This window comes from Astatotilapia calliptera, chromosome 14, assembly GCF_900246225.1.
Source record: "Astatotilapia calliptera chromosome 14, fAstCal1.2, whole genome shotgun sequence".
In the NCBI taxonomy this organism is placed as follows: domain Eukaryota; kingdom Metazoa; phylum Chordata; class Actinopteri; order Cichliformes; family Cichlidae; genus Astatotilapia; species Astatotilapia calliptera.
In genome coordinates this window covers 3000991-3020463 of record NC_039315.1, presented here as the reverse complement: position 1 = coordinate 3020463, position 19473 = coordinate 3000991, and the positions used below count along the sequence as shown (strand labels likewise).

At 40.7% G+C, this 19473-nt stretch overlaps 1 protein-coding gene across 5 annotated transcripts in view; it reads right to left on the bottom strand.

The window, feature by feature from the left end:
• The window catches only part of LOC113037032 (leucine-rich repeat and fibronectin type III domain-containing protein 1-like protein), a 409870-nt gene that overhangs the window by 191309 nt on the left and 199088 nt on the right, over nucleotides 1-19473 (bottom strand). For 4 of the 5 annotated variants that reach the window (XM_026193744.1, XM_026193739.1, XM_026193740.1 and 1 more), the window contains exon 4: nucleotides 10028-10216. The gene's annotated coding sequence lies outside the window, so the exon portion shown is untranslated. Of the gene's footprint in view, nucleotides 1-513; nucleotides 557-10027; nucleotides 10217-19473 lie in introns of all 5 variants that reach the window. The other variant, XM_026193741.1, reaches the window with a different exon arrangement.

The following is a 19473-nucleotide window of genomic DNA, read 5'->3' as shown; positions in this document are numbered from 1 at the left end:
CTAATGGATGAAGTATCGAGATAGGTATGACGAACCTGCGATGTTACAGAAATATAATAATCGAAAAATGGGCATTCGGATTTGTGAAAAAAGTCCCGCCCAGCGAGCATGCCGGGATCTCTTTGTACTGATGGTGCCTTACATCTTGTTGCCCCATCCAGTATATTTTCTCCTGAGAGGTTTCGTCTTTAGGTTCAGAAGTACCTAAAAGGTAGTGAAGGGTTTCTTGCTTTGGCAATGAATCACTAACAAACCTAACATACATGCCTTTGGTCTCTGGGCAGAGCGGGGTACCTGAAGGAAATTCATGGATGCACAAGAAGAACATGAAAACTTGACACAGACACAGAGAAGGCCGACACACTCTGAAATGTAACATAGGTTTACGAATAGAATGAACAAACTGATGAAAGTGATGAAACTAACACAGAAACGTGAAGCTGAACAAGAAATGGAGTTTGGGTTTGACCGTTTCTGGTTTTGTGGCACAACGTCAAGCCAGTTATAGCTTACCCAGTTTGGTGTGGAACTGGAGTGAAACCTTAAACAGAGCCAGCTAAACAAAAAACACAAACAAAACAAGTCAAAGCCACAAAACATCGCAGAAGAAAGCAGCAGCAGCTATCAGAAATGTATTCAAAGTGCTCATTGTGTTTTCTTAACTGCTAGTTGTTTTTTTTTAACTGAACTCTGGCTCATTTTCCCCTTGGTGTGGTTCTCTGGTGCACACAGTGATCGCACTCGGGTACAGACCAAAACAAGGTCTCAGTGCAGTTCCAAATGAACTCCAGAGTGGTTGATGGGAATGATGGGAATGTGATCCAACCTCCATCTGAACCAACACCAGGGGTACATTCCAAGTTTTAGCTAAAAACATATGCTTTGTATTTTGGGATTCAACGAGGTACTACAGATGTGCAAAAATCTATACGGGCTACATACTAGCTGTGAAATGAACATAAATTCTTCATGTTCTCCAATAGTGCAGAACACCTTCTTCCTGGCAAACGAATGACTGAACATTCTTACGTGACGCATTTTGGTTCACTTGGAGTTCACATGGAACTCCAGCATAAACCATGAACTCCAGGCAATGCCCCAAGTCACTCTGCAGGGAAGATATGATGCCCACACTGTGGAGGACAGAGGAACAGCCTCTGGAATTAAGATTTGAACTACCGTCAGTTCTGGTCACCTAAATTCAACTACATACAGATCTATGGAACTGGAGTTCTTAAAAGTGTCTTCTGTCCATCCATCCAGATGTTGTTGCACCAGACGTCTACTTTGAAATGTTGGACTAAAATAGTATCTAGTCTTAAATCCTCGATTGCCTGTGGGGGTCTGAAGGGCTAAAATAATAACAGCATCCGTAAGCACATATTCCCCTGATTTCCCCAAACAAAACTAAAACAACTGCTGACTCAGCACAACTATTGAATAATAACACCAATGAGCCTTGTGCCTTTAGAAATAAACTCCATCATCATAACATCATTTGTGCAACATTTTGGGTTCACAGTCTTGCTGTGCAAGAGCATCAGGAATTCTTCAAAGTTCTCACACGGCTGTAAAATGTGGATGCTCACTCAGCCTCCTGCGCGCCTGCTCTTTGCTAACAACACCTCCGGAGAAGATGAAGGGTTGTGGGTGGGGGTGGGGTGATGTGCGGAGGAGAGGTAGAGCCCATTCGAGGCATTTTATTTGCTACTCTATCATCAAAAGTGGATGTGTGTTATTGCTGAAGAAGCACCATTATAATTGACAAACCGTAGCTTTGTTTGACAGTCCAACTCGTAGCCAAAGTTTTTTTTGCACAGCCAGCAGGAAATGCACAGCCAAAGCCTTGAAGCTGCTGACATTAAATAATATGACAAGTCAGAAAAGAGCAGGGACTTTAATGTTAATTGTGCTCACATTTAGAAGTGCCAGCGTGTCGGATTACTGATTCAAATATCAGAGGTGAAACAGAAGTAACGAGCACACATTTAAAAGGTGTTTTAAACTGGCCAGCTTTACAGAAGAGATAAATGTTGAGAGGTACATCTAAAAAAAAAACACCTTTATGGATATTCTACATTTTCACATGAACTTTTTGTTTTTGTATCTCATCCACCAGGATACTGGTTGTCAGGGGCGTGGCTTCTTTGATTGATACAGGCAGCTTGAGCCAAAGGCTACCTGCTAGATCTCAGCTCCATCTGAGTCGACCGCTGATTTTTTTTAACCAAATTTAATAAAAGCTAATAAATAATTTGGCTTGTCCTGTGGTTAATTGTACAAACACAAACGTTATGCTTCATCTTTGGTGATTTTGCAGCATTTTATCAGTGTGTTACTGAGCACTTATTAGCAGGAATGTGTTTCTGAATGCAGCGTGTTAACCAAGCTTTCTAATATAAGCTTATGAGCTCACTCTGACTCCACACACTAACAATGGCATCCAAAACGCTAACGCTCAGCCCTCAAATGACAGAATCCAGAAACTATAGCACTGTGATTACTTCTTCTCTGCTAGATTAGATTTTTTCTGCATTATTTCTCAATATACATATAATTTTGTTGAGAATAAAACCTCATTTTGCTCCTCTGTGCCCATCACTGTAGAGGCGTTGCTGCACCTCTTCCACTGAATGACCATGAAAGAAACACAGCGGTATACAGGGTGCACTGTAATAGGCCTGTCTGCTCCACTGCTTTGTCCAGATCAATAAAGTTATAAAGCGACACAGAGAGGGAGCCAGTAAGGCCAAGCAGCCTGTCGGCAGCCGGATGTGTCCTCGGTCCCTTGGCTGAGTCCACCGCTCCTGTCAGGACTGTAATATGTCTGTTGACCTTGAGTTTACAGCGAAGGGAAGAGGGAGCGCCACACACATTAAGAGCTATTCTGCTTCCAAAAGTGTTTTCAAAGTTCAACAGCAGCAACAGTATGTTTACATTTATGGATATATTTATGGCATTTGCCTGAAACTCTTCGCAAGCTCAGTATTCATGGAGCTTTGGCCAGACAGCTCCAGGGAGCGGACAGCCCTTTTCCCAGTCTTCTTTATATTTACAGCATCTGAATGGCTGGACTTTAGGTACCTTGATGCAGCAGTGATGTACTAAAAGTTTCTATAAAATAAATTGTTTGCATTATTTTATAGAAAAGCTGAGGGGACGGAGGCTAAAAAAAGCTTATCACTGCAAAGAAATATTCAGCATTCAAAGGAAGCACGGCGTGACTTTTGATAACTGGTTGTGCTTCAGTACTGAATTATGATCAAAACATTTAAATATTAACAATTTTGCACGTTTGTAGCTCTCCACTCTTCTCTCATAACTCATTCTGAGTTTGATAAGATGGCATTTTTTTAATATAACTGAGTCTGGAGTATAAAAGCTTCACTTCCTTGACAGGTAAAGGAGTGAAGATGTGAATATAATTATTGCATGGCCTCCACCTAATTGAAGGATATCTGCCTGAAATCCATCGTGCTGCAGTTTGTGTCCGTAACACGGCGGGCAGTACCAGCTTTTTATTCATTGGTAGATCGCTATAGTCGAAGCACTCTTGGTCAACATGAACCCCACATTACTCCAGACACATCCATTACTGTTTATGTATGAATGTGATACGCAGGCCGCGGTGTGATAACGACAATGTATGGAAAACGATGACGTTTGACCAGAACCGCATCCAACTCCACAGCAAAGAAGCTGAGATATCCCCAGATGAGTGAAAACAGTTGACCCAGTGAAGCAGTTCTCATAATTATGAACCTGGAATCATTTTAAACTGCACAAAGAAAGATGGACAACGGTTTAACTATGTTTCGTAAAACTGACGCAGCAGCCTCTGAACTTTTCTTTTCACAGAGGATACTGAGATTTATATCATGCATCATCATTAAGTATATTGGGATATGAATCTTGTATAACCAGACCTCAGTAATTTCAGCTCTACGGAGACTGCAGTAGCCTCAAGTTTGAGTGTGACCACTTTATCATTGCAATTGTGGCCGTGGTAGTTACAGGCCCATTACAGCCAAACTCCCAAAGCTGCTCTTTCTGCTGCGAGGGCATTTCAAACTGCAACCTCTGTCTGAGTCGCAGGTCGAATTGGTGGGTTTCCTAATGACTGTCCTGGTGTGGTGTGCAGACAACACCAACACATCATACAAGTGCTTAATTAATAGCAACCAACATATCAGCAAGAAATGCTAGTTTGGGCAAACAAATCTCAACAACTTTACTTTTTCTCTGTTCCATTTAAATTGTCCATGAGACAGTCGTATCTGTAGGACTTCCTCTAAAACCGCAGTGCAGCCTGTTGGCCACCGAGCAGGTTCAAGACTTTGGTCTTGGGCTCAAGCAATGGTAATGACTAGCAGAAACGAACAACCTCTCGTCTCAAACACAATTCTCTGATCTTTGAGCCTCTGTGACGCATCAGAAAACGCCTCTGTCAGTGCGCCCCAGGGCAGCTGTGGCTACAATGTAGCTGCCATCGCCAGTGTGTGAATGTGTGTGTGAATGGGTGAATGACTGAATGTAGTGTGAAGCGCTTTGGGGTCCTTAGGGACTAGAAAAGCGCTATACAAATGCAGGCCATTTACAAATGTCAAGGCTCTGTTGTCATACTCATTGTATTTCTCTTTGTCAACACGCTTACGCCTCCATTAATGCATTTTTAATATTAATATGTTATAACTTGTGCACAGCTTCATAAATCTTACATGTTAATAATATTAATAAGGGCAATGTGTAAACTTTTGTGACATTGTGCAGATGACACTGCTGAGTACACGTTGTGACCTACAGTGGCCTTTAAAACCATTAAACAGCATCTTTAAAGGCAGGAAGTTCAAACAAATGTTGTTATTGCCACTGTAGCCTTTGTTTCATTCTCATTTACTCAGCTTTACCATTTTTTGCTCACTTTTTTCTTAAAGTCTGTATTTTTAAACCAGTGCTCTTTAGTCGAACTGTTGGTTGGTTTAGGAGAAGATCGAGTTTAGGCTGAAATAAAACATTTCTAGCACCTGTTTAAAAGCTTTAAATTTTCTTCTGGTGGGATTCTAGCATGACGAGTCCCCATTCTTCTACACGACATGGAAAATTTAGGGCTTTCTTGATTTTACAGTTTTTCATTTCTGAGCCTGGGCTCGCAGATGTATGTGAAAACTGAATAAAACAACAGTATAATGGTTGGACTTTTACTTTATGTAACCCCTGAAGGTTTGTCATACCACAAAGGGATTAGACAAGGTTAACACCTGACCATGGCGAACAGTTGCGGACATTGCAGGTCAACCCAGTATCACAGCAAAGCGCGTAACAGACCTGCTGGTCCATCTTGTGGAAGTCTCTCCTAGGCTTGAAGTGCCTTGCAGTACCAGCAGAGGGCGATAATTCAAAGCCAACATAAAAACAGCAATGGGCTTTCAAAGAAAGCCAGCTTTTGTCCCTCTTTTGGGGGGAAACTCCCACTGGGTTTAAATCTGGGACTCTCCACCATTTGACCTTAGAACTGAAGAAGCTTCTCGGATGAGAGGTGAAACGTCTTCAAGCAACTTAAAGAAGTCCAGACGCTTTTCTTTCCAAGCTCCTTAGCTTTCAAAGAAACATTCCCCAATACAGATCAGCAATCTAGCTTAACCTTACCTGGCATAAAGGGTCAATAACGACTTGTTGGTTTTAATTCACTGTAGCTCTCTGCTGCAACTTAAACATTTCACGCTTATGGGAGGTAAAGCATGACACCCACATGATGGACCAGTGGGTCTATTATATGCTTTGCTGTAATATTGGGTTGCACAGAATGCTAAAATTTTGCACTGAAAATGGCAAAAGATTGTTGAGTTTCCTGTTCCGAGCCCAAACTGGGATACATCTGCCCATAAACGAAAACGAGTTAAATGCCACTGCCCCATTTCCACACACTGGACCATTAAGACCACAACCTCAGGGATGTGTAACCAGCAACACGCATTCACAAACCTGTTTAGTCAGACAGCACGTGATGAGACTAGCATATGAAGCTAATGAGGGATTCTGCAGTCTGCAGCTCATTCCAGCACCGAGGGGAATTTGCATAATGGTGGGAAATAACTATAGTAATGATTTAAGAAAAACTTTTGCTGTCACACTAATGCCAAACTGTTGCATTCACATGGTAACTGAGCGCAAACTGCTCTGCAGGTATCAGCTCAAACACGGAAGCTTCACTGCTAATGATGACTATTTATGAGTCCGTTATCTTGTCACACAGCAGAACTCAACAGCACAAACAAGTGAGAGGTGGAGAGGGAAGCCTCTTCAGTATGTAGGCCACGCTTTCATGACTAAACTTAAACTTCAAAACTTTTTTTTCACGTTACTTAATCAGACAGAGCTGAATATTCAGTAAAGAAACCTTCAGATGTGTAAAATCTTGAGATGACGTCCCCAAAAACAACAGCAGCCACCTTCTCCTGCCGTGGCTCTGTTGTTTTCCCGACTCGTCTCACAGCCTTCACTCTCATTATTGCTGCTCTCATCCTGTGTCTGTACTTCTTATTATTCTGCTTGTGACCATTAGGCCTGCTCATCTCATTACTGTAATTCTGATTCAAGGTCCACACCTGCCATTACTGTGAGCACTCTGTCTCATTAGGAAAGTCCTGTCACTGCAGCAGTGAATGCGGCAGCAGCAAATTAGTTGTGATAGAAAAGCCTTCAATGACACGCGGAGTGGCAGTGGGAAAAAAGATGCGACTCTGTGTGCGTGTTTGTGTGTGTTAATTAATCAGAGAGACAAACTGCATCTGCACATTGTTGTGCATCTTGCATTTTGTGAGAACAGAAGAAGTGAAGTGTGCAGGTGAATGCAGGTTTGCTGTACTCAGGGGCCCATTTCAGCGTGTGTTATGAGATCTATAGCTACCTAATGGACCTATTTGCTTGTCCAAGTTGCTTCAAACGATTCAGCCGGAGCAAGAAACTAATGTGGCTATTAAGGCTGCATTACCCTAAGTCAGTGTTTCTCTGCACCACGCTCTCGCACAAACACACACGCACTTTAATTGCGAACTCTTTGTAATGTTTTCTTCTATTACCAGTTTGTGTAATTCCCTTCAGTGCGGCTGCTGAACTCATTGCAACTTGCCACAGATTGATGAGCGTTAACCTTTAAAAATGACTTTTAAATCTTGTTTTCTGCTTTTAAAAAAAGAACTGGATTATTTTTTTGAGTCTTTTAAACCGTTTTAAATGCATCTTGCAGGAAAGCAGGACTGTCATCCGGTGCATAAAACTCATTTATCTACCTCCTTTTTTAACCCAGTGGAGTAAACTGTCTGATGTCATGTTTGATGTCAAGGTAACATACAGCGGGTTTGTGTCTGCACCGTTTCATTGATTTTCACATTCTCTAGTGGGTAGAAACTTCAGCTGAAAAGGAAACAGCGAGAACGGCAACGGTAACTCAACTTTTCATCCTGTTAATATTGCACAACTTTGCAACTCCTGTTATCATTTCATTTCATAGTTAAAATCAATCCTTATTGGAATAACACAAAAATAACTGCACACAATAAGTGAACAAATGACTTCTGCAGCACTGAAATCAGTAACAACGCTCGGCTCCATTATTTTTAGAATACGACAAAGTGAAATATGCAAATGTAGCAGTGGATAGAAGACACTTTGCTACAGCAGTCTCAGAGTTAAACTCTCCAGCAAGCCATAACTTTATTCTTTATTATTCTCTGTGGGCTATTCTTTCTTCCACAAGCAGATATGAGTTATTAGTACAGTTCCAGCTTAAATGCCAGTATCGTAGTTTCTTATTCCTAACACACAACATATGTCCACAAACACTAGACTCTCAGACACAATCACATATTTCCAACAGATTTTCTGCAACATCCAAAAGAAGCAAACTGCTCAGTAACTCAGTAGGAGGTATGAGCGTGAAGCCCATCAAGTTCTGAGTTCTTTAAAAAATCTGATGGTTTGCATGGTTTAAATGCAGCCAGTTTCATTGCCATCATGTTGAGCACCTTTTGCTTCCAGTACAGCTTCTACAGTACGGATCACTGAGTCTCTCACTCCAGTATTTTACGTTGCTAACGTGCAGAGAGCGTTAACATCAGCTCTGCTCACATGGTTCAATTTTAATGAATTCACAAAGCTCGTCCTCATTATCATTATTGCTCTGGAGGCGATAGTCAGAGACACTCACACTGCACCTGGTTTCAGGAGTTTTCCGATTCACAGAAATGTGGAGGGACTGCACTGTTTGTCAATGTAAATATGAATAAGAATAACTTCATTGATCCCAGAGAGAAATTCATGTCTGACTTAGCTCACCTGCTATTTGAATGAGACTTGAAAAGCCTGATGGCTGTGGGTGCGAATGATTTTCTGTATCTCTGCATTATGCAATGGAGAGGTAGGTTTTTTGTTTTTTTGTTCTGTAAGGATGTTATAAAGTAGGTCACCAAAGCTGTTCCGGATGGCTTCCAACATCTTTATTGTGCATCTTTCAGCCACCTCCCCCAGTGTGTCCAGTCAGGCTCCAGTTACAGAGCCAGCTTTCCTCACTAGTTTGTTCAGTCTCCTTGCATCCTTGTTTCTGATTCTTCCTCCCCAGCAGACTGCAGCATAGAACAGCACAAGAAATCTCAGTTTTCTTAACAAAAAGAAGCAACTTACAGGATCCAATTTAAACTCTTACTTTTTGTTTTAAAGGCACTTAACAGCTGAGCTCCTTCTTACTGGTCAGAGCTCCTATTTATTTGTGCTCCAGAGAAAACCACGAGGTCCAGTTCAAAACTAATGTTATCCATTCCATGTGGCGACAGAGCCTTCTCTGTGGCAGGTCCCAGACTTTGGAATAGTCTTCCCCTAAATATTGCATCTGCACAAACACATTTTAAATCGTTACTGAAGACACATTTTTATGGTCTGGCATTTAACACACTTAACATTAACATTTTGGTTTTAACAGCCTTAGTTGTTCTTTTAGTTGTTTTTATTGACTTATTTATTTTTTTCTATATTTTACTGCATCATTGTTTTACATTTATTTGCTTTAGAGGCATTTTGCATTGTTAAGCACTTTGTGGAGCTGTGGACTGTTTGGAAATGTGCTATATAAATAAACTTGACCTAACTGTGCCCCTTTTAGCATAGCTTGTCTGTATTGAGGACCAATCTAGTTTGCTATCTAGGTGTAAGCCTAGATATTTATATTTTGTTACTACCTCTTTGTCCACCCCACTTTCACAGGATGGCGGGGAGGCCTGAATCATTGCAAATCTACTATGATTTCCTTCGTCTCCGAGGTGTTCAATATGAGGTCATTTTTGTGTTATTTCTAATTTCTAATATTTCTAACATTTTGAGTTATTTTCCAGTGTTAGAAAATCAGCACTGCTCAGTGTTAGCCATTGTTAATCTTCAAAACTGACTAGGTTACTTTTAAACATATAACACTGTCAAAAGTGTTAATTTAACACTCAACAGTGTTGTATTTAACACTCAGAGGTGTGGACCCATATAGACACTCTCCAGTGTTAATTTAACACTGGAGATTTTGCTGTGTACAAATTCTGAGAATGCATGAATTTATTGAGGAGAATACAGAGATTCTGACCTGGGACTGAAATAAACACAAAGCTGTCCTTCTTTTTAATCACAAAGAAAGCTGCATGAGAAGAAAAAAAGTTGGAATACTTACATTTTTATAGATAATGTAAATCTGCAGCCTGCCTCTCCTCCAGAAACGTCTCACTGTCCTGAATTTTAAATGTCCACCCTCATTCAAAACCATGTAGGTCGTGTTTTCATACCATTTCATTCCATGTCGTCAGAAAAAAGGACAGAGTTTATATAACTGAGTGTTTTTCCTGTAGGTGTGTGCTGATGTAGAGTAGCTGTCAGTTTCATATGACTGGATTACTTTAAGACAATAGAGTTAAATGTAATTATGTAAACTAAATTAAAGGCAACCACAGTCAGTGCCAGCAGTGTCACACTGAGCAGCAGCTTAACTCTTTACCAGGGAGGGGGGCCGTCCTCTTCTTACAGGGTTTATCGCAGCGATGGTGCTCATCCGGGTTCACGGGCTCATCCGTGTGGTGCACACGCCCTCGTAAATCGGACTGGAGGACCCAGCAGGCGCTCGTTAAAAGTCCTGTAAGTCTATCATTGGCTCAGTCACCTGCCCGTCAAAGTCTGCCAAGTTTGCCTGCACAGAAAGATCAGAAGGAGAGAAGAAGTTAAAAGTTGAACAGATGGAGGGTGGAACAGGAGGTGGCTGGTGCCATTGGGCTTCTTATCTTATCAGTGACACAGTGATGGAGCTCATTTTGACTGCTTATTAATCAGTCAGTGCTCAATTACAAACATTTCACTTCGGCTACAAACAAGTCATGTTTTGGAAAGATGTCTTTCATCATCTAACTTCTAAAAGTAATGAAACCCAGTGTCAGCATCATGCTAAGGTGGTCTGCCAAAGCCTTAGCCAATGACAGGGTCTGACTCACTCACAAGAAAGACTTATGGTTGAAGGCTAATAGCATTACCAAATCTGACCCCAGCATTGACTCTGCATATTATATACAATTTCATTTAGTGTTCAACATTTGTTTGTATTCAAAACTACTTAAAATTGAACCTCGTGCCAGCTGAGAATCCCCCAAAACTGCTGTGGCATATTTAATACTGATTTTAAACATCTGGGGACGTCCCCACCACCTGATGTACCAAACATGTCTGATCATTAGGGCTGCACTCTCAGGTTCAGTTGGTTCAGTCGGTTTAGCCGTTATCCTCTGATTCAACCAAGAAGTTACTGGTCTCACAGTTGTGCTGATTGTTTAAGGAGAAAAGTGTTATCAGTTATCAGTACTCTTTCAGGCTCGCTTAGAATTATTTGACAGCAGGAGGGACGGACTGCCTGCGTACACATTTGCAGAACCATGGACTCGGTCAACCCTAATGGCGATGGCACAATTACGTTTGGATTTTCTGAACTTGTAATCAAATTTGGCTCGAAAAAAATTAGCACCACATCAAACGAGTCATGGGCGTGGCTAAATTTTGTAAAAACTGTTGCATGTCACTGTTCATATGGCATATCAGCTAAAAATGGTGACTCGTGTCTCCATGATTATGTTCCACTAAAGGGTTTGAGCGTGGATATATCCCAGTTTTTATATATTTGCCCCAGTAATGGCTTTATAAAGGCAGGATTATCCAACCACAGCTTAACTGGTCAACATCTACAGATGGGAAATCTCCATGCTCATAAAAAGATATCAAAGATTTTCACTGGTTTATACACTTTCTGTATAAGATTAACCACGGGTTCAGCAACATCAACTGTGTGACTCCACTTATCTGGACCATCATATTAATGTTTACATTTGAGAAGGTGATCAGTTCCCTTTAACCTTTACTCTTAGCTGCTTTGTGCTATACATGTAAGCACTGTAATGTGTCCCAAGAGTTACATGTTATTATTCTGAGACACTTTAAAGACACAATTACCAACAGATGGCTCCTGCCTGAGTTATTTTCTCCAAACCACATAAAAAAAACGGAGCAAAGAAGAAAAAACAGGTTCTCTGCTTCACACATTTACTTTCATTGTTGTTTATGCAATCAGCAGCACAGAAGGAAGTCATCTTTTACCAATCAGTGGTCTGATTAAACCTTAAATCCGGAAACAATCAAGATTTTCTAAGGGGAATATCATGTTTTAGAGGCAACATGATGATACTGAGTTTGGCTCTGTTTTCTATCACAGGGTTTGACTTAAATGAAAACAAAGGCACACGTTTGATGACACAGCTACCATGTTTTATACAGTAAGCATAGTGTGGCTACTGTGGCTGCCTCAAGCAAGTTTTAAAAATCATCAGCTGTTCTTCTCAGGCTTCAGGCTTTGTCACTGTCTTAATGTGATCACGGCCATGGCAGTGAAACAGATGCTCCTTCTTTAAACAGATTCTGTATCGATGTCATGTTTTTTGTACACTGCATGAAAACACCACCAGATGGCAGTATGCACCGCTAAACAATATGCTGAGCTCAGTGAGCTGTGAAAGACAATGACTGGAGAGAGAAGACAACATAAAACTCAGAGACGCACACGGTCAAAGATTTTGACAGGTTACTACACATGTAACCCAACAAGATTTAGATTTAAAAACTGCTCAGGACACAAATACTATCACCAAAACATACAAAGCAACAGTTTGTGGGTTTTAGCTATGAGGCCATGTGTGATTGGATCTTATCATTCATGCTGTTCAGTTGTATTTTGGAAATCTATAGTTTTCAGTCACGTGACCGACTACTCGGGCAAGCAAAATATTGTTAGATCGTGCCAGCCAATAGTGGACAGTTGGTAGTACTGCAGGACAAAAGTTTCTTTGATTGCTCCAAATCTTTTTTTTTTTTTGTATTTCAAGGCTACTTGGATCATCCAGTTGTCCCCAACCTTTGTTGCGCCACGGACACGGTCTATATTCGACAATATTTTCACAGATCGGCCTTTAAGGTGTCCTGGATAAATACAACAAAACAAAACCAGTACTGGTACCAAAAAAAGAAGAGTTATTCATAACACACGAGAAAAGACCCAGGGACACCGAGTTAACGAAAAAAAGATTTAAAAAAAAATAACGATAAAAACCATAAATTTCACACCCGAGCCTCAACTCTTGCGGCCCGGTACCAAATGACTCACAGACCGGTAACGGCCCGACTGTTTAAGAGTATTACCTCTTATGGTAAAGCACAGAGGCCCAAATAAAGCCAAGCGGGATAATTCTTCAATTCTGTGTAATTTTATTTATAAAATGCCAAATCCAAACAGGCACTTGTAAGGTAAATCTGTCTCACCTTTTCTCACCTCTCCATTGTGGGAATATATATGAATTTGAATGTACTTGACCTGGTTCTATGTATTTGCTCCCCTTATTGATGCTGATTGATTTTACGTGTGGATGAAGTGGACCTTCACAGCTTTTCAGCATTGACACACTGACCAAACAAACCTTTGAACACAGTATACTGTAGCAAAGAGGAACAGTTAGAAATCAAAAGACCAAAAACAAACTGTCAGAAAGAAGCTGGCACTGACAATAAATGATACAATTCCAGTGGATTGGGCAGATTTGCAGATGCTTCTCAGCTGGAAGCATTTTTTGATTCCCAGCCCCAGTGTGTAGCCTGTTCACTAAGTACAGCTCTTTTTCTTTCAGAAAGTTTGTGCATTTCATTTGGCCCACTTATGTTTCCACAAAGATCCACTGAGACTGAAGTGGAAAAGACTAAATAAGTGACTGCAGGAAAAGGTCTAGGTTTCTAAGAACATTTTCTGGTTGGGAACTGTCAGCGCTTCTGTAGAAATAATGCTGGGAGCCATCTTCCTGCTGCCCCGACTCGAATCACCCCACTTTGGCAGCTACTCTTCTTTGTCCACTGTCCTCCTTTTCCCCACCCTGAGGACTTTGTAGTTATTAAAGGAAGAATACCGTCTAAAACTCAAAGCCAAAACAAGGATTGTTTTTTCTAATAATTTTCAGCATTTGCATAATTGTTAGGTGTTTTTGACTTATCAGAAATATTCTAGAAGTAGAAAACAGGATGTCACATGCTGTTACTTCCTACAGAAACAAAAAAAATCAGCTTTTGGTCTCAGTTGTCAGCTTCATCTCCTTGTAGGGTCTTTAACTTACAATATAAAGCACTTTAAGGCGACTTTTGACATGATTTGGATCTTTTTAAATAATAATATAATTGATCTTTGTTACACAACAAGTCAAGGTGATATGCAGGGATGAACTTACCTAAAACAACAACAACATCAAAAAGAAAACTGTACACCACAGGAGAAAAAGAAAATGCAGTGGCATCAGTTACCTGATTGTAAGAAATGAAAGGAAATATTTCATGTTTGGAACATCATCATGGAAATGCGCAATGCCAAAATGTATATGACTCAACTTGATTTATAACGTCTTCAGATTAAAAAAAAATGGTGATGTACCATGTGGCTAAAACAAGACCCAGCCTTAGGCCTCATCCGACATGGACTGTCACTGTACGGATATTTAAAGGTTCAACTGAGAGAAGATGAAGTTTCAGTAAATGTAAAAAGACAAATATAGTAAATTTAGATTCGATTTAGTGCAATGTCACAGTCCTAAAGATGCGCCGCTGAGAACGCCACAAGAGCAGCACAGAAAGCCTGCCTTCAACTGTGGATGTTTCCTGGGGATGGGGCATTATATCTTATCCACTGGCATTCATCACTGATGCTCTCTGCTCTTTATTTCATGAATCTGAATCTGAATCTGAACCAAACAATACATGCCTGTGGAAAGCACTGCTTGGTTCTGGTAAGTGTTCTGAAGGCGGGCATTTTCCAATATTTGTGACAGGAGCTGTCTTTTATGAACAACTGGTCTATTCTGCCCTGAAGTCTTAAGTGCACGAGATGTTGTGCAGTGTTTGGCTCAGCCAGCCGTTTTCCCAGCGACAATGAAAAGAAATTGCTTTCTGCTGGTGTTCACTCTCGTTTCCCTGTCAGGCCAGCGGAGCTCTGATCACAAAGCTCACTTCTAGTTGCTGTGAGTTTATACTAATTTACTGTTGAACGTGCTATGAATGACAGAATACTTCACAACAAAATAACTTAAATTGATCAGAGAGATACAAACATGTCTATTGATTGTCATATCTCTGACCATCTTTAACAGTATTGATCCAACCTAATTTTAAAATAGTGCAGATACCTTAATTCAGGATAAAGTCGTTATTTTCTCACTTTCAACAGTCTAACTTACTTTTCAACATATGGCATTCCTAAAAACCAATTCCCAATTTTCTTTAATGTAAATTCAGATCTGTGAAACCTGGTGACTTATCCCACTCTAAACAGCTTCTCTCTTATGAGCCTTTTTTTCACCTTTTTTTCCTGAAATGGCTCCAAATATATTTGAGGTCAAACTTACAACAAACTGACTCCAAGCTGTCTGAATACCTGTCATCGTGTTCCTGGAGGAGACAACCTCCTTTTGAAGCTGATAGCATCTGAATGGCCAAAGAGAAAGAAGCTTTTACTTCACCTCACACACCTCGCTTTATCCTGACAACCTTAACGCGCTCTGCCATCTCGAAAATAAACAAACTCCCCGCTCTACCTGATGGCTCCATCTGTTTCTCCAACCTGGCAACTTCACACTACATTAATAAAACCCCTCCTCTGCCACCATGCATCAAAAACAGTCCTTGCAGCACTATCATCAACACCCAAAGTGTATAGCATCATACTGCTTCAAACAGGCAGTCAATCTGGCAACAAAAGTCTCTCTCGGTGTACAGACTCAAGCCAAATAACGATTCAGTCCCTCTAATACCGCTGCTCAAAATATTGTTCAGGGTCATAAGCTACAGAAATCAGACCTGGCAAATCTACTACCGCTTCACAAGCAAAATAAAAAAACCTCTGAGGTTTTCATTAAAGCAGAAACACAGACATCAACCTCTTTGCTTCCTTTGTGTGGTATCAGCCAAATGGCTTGTGGTGGTCGGGCACAACTGTCACACAAAAGAAGCATGAAAACAGTATTTAAAGCCATTTGACATTACAAAGGGTCATCACTACATCCTAATCAGCCAGCAACATTTTTAGTGAACACAACACAAATAGGCCTGATTTAACTTTGGCTCATCTCCAGCATTTGTCTTTCTCTTACTGATTGAAGAGAAACATTCAATTTGATTAAAATTGATTGAATCAGATCTCATCATTCCACAGCTAAGATGCATTATAAAATAAACGTGCACTACAAAGTTGTGGAAAGGTCAATCAAAATGAATGTTGCTGAACATGAAATCACTGCAGAGTTGCAGCTGTGTTTCACGTGTATCATCCAGCCCCGTCGTGGTTGCCTGGTGCCGCTGCTCTGACACGCTGATGACCTGCTTCGTGTCAGAGTGACAAAACATGTCCTCAGCTTGAACTTTCTCCCTGTCACTGAATCATCAAATGCCTCCCTGAGCCAAATAACCCTCCTGCGTGTCGGATACCCCCTCCAATTCTCCACGTCTCACTTTGAGCTTAAAAATCCTTCCATCAATCTAACCTGGCAACTTCTCATTGCATCAGTGAAACTGATGAATGCAGTACCCGAGGCTGTCCCCCCTTTAGTCCGAAATTTTTCTGTTCATTTCCTTCTCTCTTTATATGTATTTGGACTCTACTAGAGTAACTTTTCCTTATCTTTTTTTACCTCGACCCTTATCTGACATATCAACCCCTCTGTCTGAAACAAGCATCATCTCTCCTCTCCCTCCCTTTAAGCTAGATTTCACCAGGCTGGTGTCACAAACAGAAGATTCAAGCAGCAGGTGATTGGACCAATCAAAGAGTAGAAAACCCATCGATAACCACATGTTTAAAGAACTCTGATGCCTGAGCTTTTGGCTTACAGATACATTACATGCACTGACCTCATTATTTGAGTCTTTGAATTTGTTTAGTACAACCCAACTCCAAAAAAGTTGAATGCAATGAAACATTTTATTAAACTGGATAAATAATTTTGAATTTGATGGTTTTCCACTTTTCCAATGAGCTTTGGTCCAGAGAAGATGGCAGCGTTTCTGGATCATGTTTTCCTTTGCATCACAGACCTTTGACCTGCATTTATGTTCACAGTGATCCCTGGAAGAGACCATGCACTGATGTCCATCACAGAATTAAAGCGCTGTCTGAGGGTTTGGCGATCAGTTTTTGATTTTGGCCTTAAAGACTTTTCCACATTCTTGGAAACTTTTGATAATTCTATGTTTTTGCAGATTGGTGATACTCTGTAAAGATTTCCTCTGTAACATGCTCTTAGACAAAGTCTTATTATTGACATGTTCCTAATTCATCTAATTAATTGCAAAATGTTCTTTCAGCTGTTTTTTCAAGCACCTCTCACTTTTGTTGCCTTAAATTTGAGGCATGTTTCTGACATCAATTTTCATTTGTTTAAACATTTCACATGGTTTCTATGTTTTATTCATGAGCTCTGCAAATAATGGCAGAGCACGAATAAAAACAGAGCACTGTTTTTCTTATTAAATTTGATAAATATTTTCTATAAAGAAGCTGTTTGAATCACGATTGTATGAACGCTGATGTTGGAGCATACTGAGGATAGGAAACAAGCAGACTAGGTTCACTTGGAGACATTAATGTGAAATTGAGACTGATAACAGATGAGTGGATATGTAGATCCACTAATTCAAAGACTGGATATATCATTAGTGGTGAACGGGCTAACATTGGCTTCCTTAGATGCTCTGGCCTCATTTGGCTTTGTATAAAATTATCAAGCTAAAGCAAACTGGCAGCACAGTCCTTACTACTTTCTGTGAATGTAATGACTCAGTTTCAAGTACTTGAAGTGTCAAATGCACCACACATTAGTAGAGCTGAATTAATGATCAACTCCACAATCATACATGCCGAAGAGAAATCTCCTTCTAATACCTGACAGGGCTCTACTTGTCTTCTTTATTCTTTTGAGCTGTTACACCTCATCAAAGAAAATCATCAATAATGTTACAAATCCATGTCAACAGTGCCCTGGTTTTCCTGCCTGACGTGGCCCTTGTTAGCCAATAACAGACAGAGCAGGTTGTGCAAAGCCTGAAAGACCTTACGTTTTTTAAAAATGCACTGAAGGCATCGCTCTCCTGGGTATGTTGTACAATACGCAAAAAACTGGAGGCCATCATAATAAACTTCTATGAGCACAAGTGAGGTCATGTGACCAGGACTGCGTGGAACGTGACTGTCTGTGAGGGGCAAACTGATGATTATACTTATGCAGGTTTCTGGCCTTGCAGCTCGTATCTGCAGACATCACCATTTCATTTTTAATATATAATATTTAATATCTAGATAGAAGAAAACAAAATTAAAAAATGAGTAAAACACTGTGAAGTCATTTGCAGGTTAAGAGACTCACTGGAGAAGCAGTTGATGACATCGCCGAGTTATTTATGTGTCACACAGTAATTGGAAAAATAAAGCATTTTTAGAAATGTAGAAATGCTATTATTTAAACACAACATTGGAGAAAGTGTGCACACCTCCCTTTATCTGTGTGCATGGTAACTCACAGACATGTACGCACCTTTAACCCAAAGAGATTAAAATCCAGTGGAGAGCAGGTAGAGACCCTGTGTGTTTTTATTTAGACTATTATCTGGCTACAGATCACACAACTCGAGCCATTCTTCAATACCAAGATTCCCAAAGTGTGCAAACTGGGCCCAAGGCCAAAAGTAACATTTTAACAGCTGTGCACACATAGCTGTTATAGACTGATGATAATGCATAATGAGACCAGGGGAGTCATTTTCTTCAGGTCATCTGTCTTGTCATCAAATGAAACTGACATTGCGATGAAGACACCCCAGTCTAGGCCTCTGCAAAGCCCCCTCACTTACCTTTGCTACTATGAAACTCAAACATTTTCAGTGCTTTCTTTGCAAACTCTCAGTCCTGTCAAGGCACAGTGTGCTTTAAACAAGTCGATATCTCCAAAATTACCCTGTCCACCTCACTCCCTTAACAAAATGAGACCAACATGGCAACTGTCCCTGTTCTCCATTAACCTTTGTACCTGTTAACCATCCTGGCAACAGCTGCCTCCACATGTTTCCCCACTTTCACCAGCTTAAAACACACACCGACCTGGCAACTTCTGCCCCACATCAAAGTGAGCCACTTCACTTCTGAAGAGTCTGACATGGCAGTGGGATTCTTTCCACTGCGCTCCCTCCAAATCCACTCACCTCCTCCTCTTAAAAATCACTCCAACATGGCAACTGTGTGCCGCTTGTAAACCTCTCTGCAACCTGGCAACTGCAGCAGGTGCAGCGCTCTGTGGCGAGATAAGCCGAGAAGGACAAACTCTCCTCATCCTCCCTACCTCCTCCCTGCTCATCCTCCTCTCCTCTGTATCACTGCAGCTTTGTTCAGCCTGCATATCAGCCTCTTTAGCTACACTGTGAATACTCACGTGTACACAGTGACTCTTGCAAACATGTTCACAATGTGGAGAAACTGTGTTTTACACCATGTGTGTGTAACTGAAGGTCAACAAATCATTTTGATGGAGGCAGAAAAGAAGGGGCGTGGTCATCTGAACCATGTGTTAAATGATGTGATATTATGAGACTGTCCCTGGGGTACATTTGAGCATTGTTGTCCACAGCCACAAGCATAATCTAATCATAAAGTATACCTTAAATATACCAATCTGATGGGAAGACGTATTCTTAAAATAACATTTGACATGAAGTCTTAGTCTACCTACAGCAGGCTTCTCCTGTCTTATTATGTATTTAATCAACATTTCACATCTTGTACTGCTCGTCTGTTTTGCATTTCGGTTATTGCAGTTTTGAGGGTTTACTTATTGATAA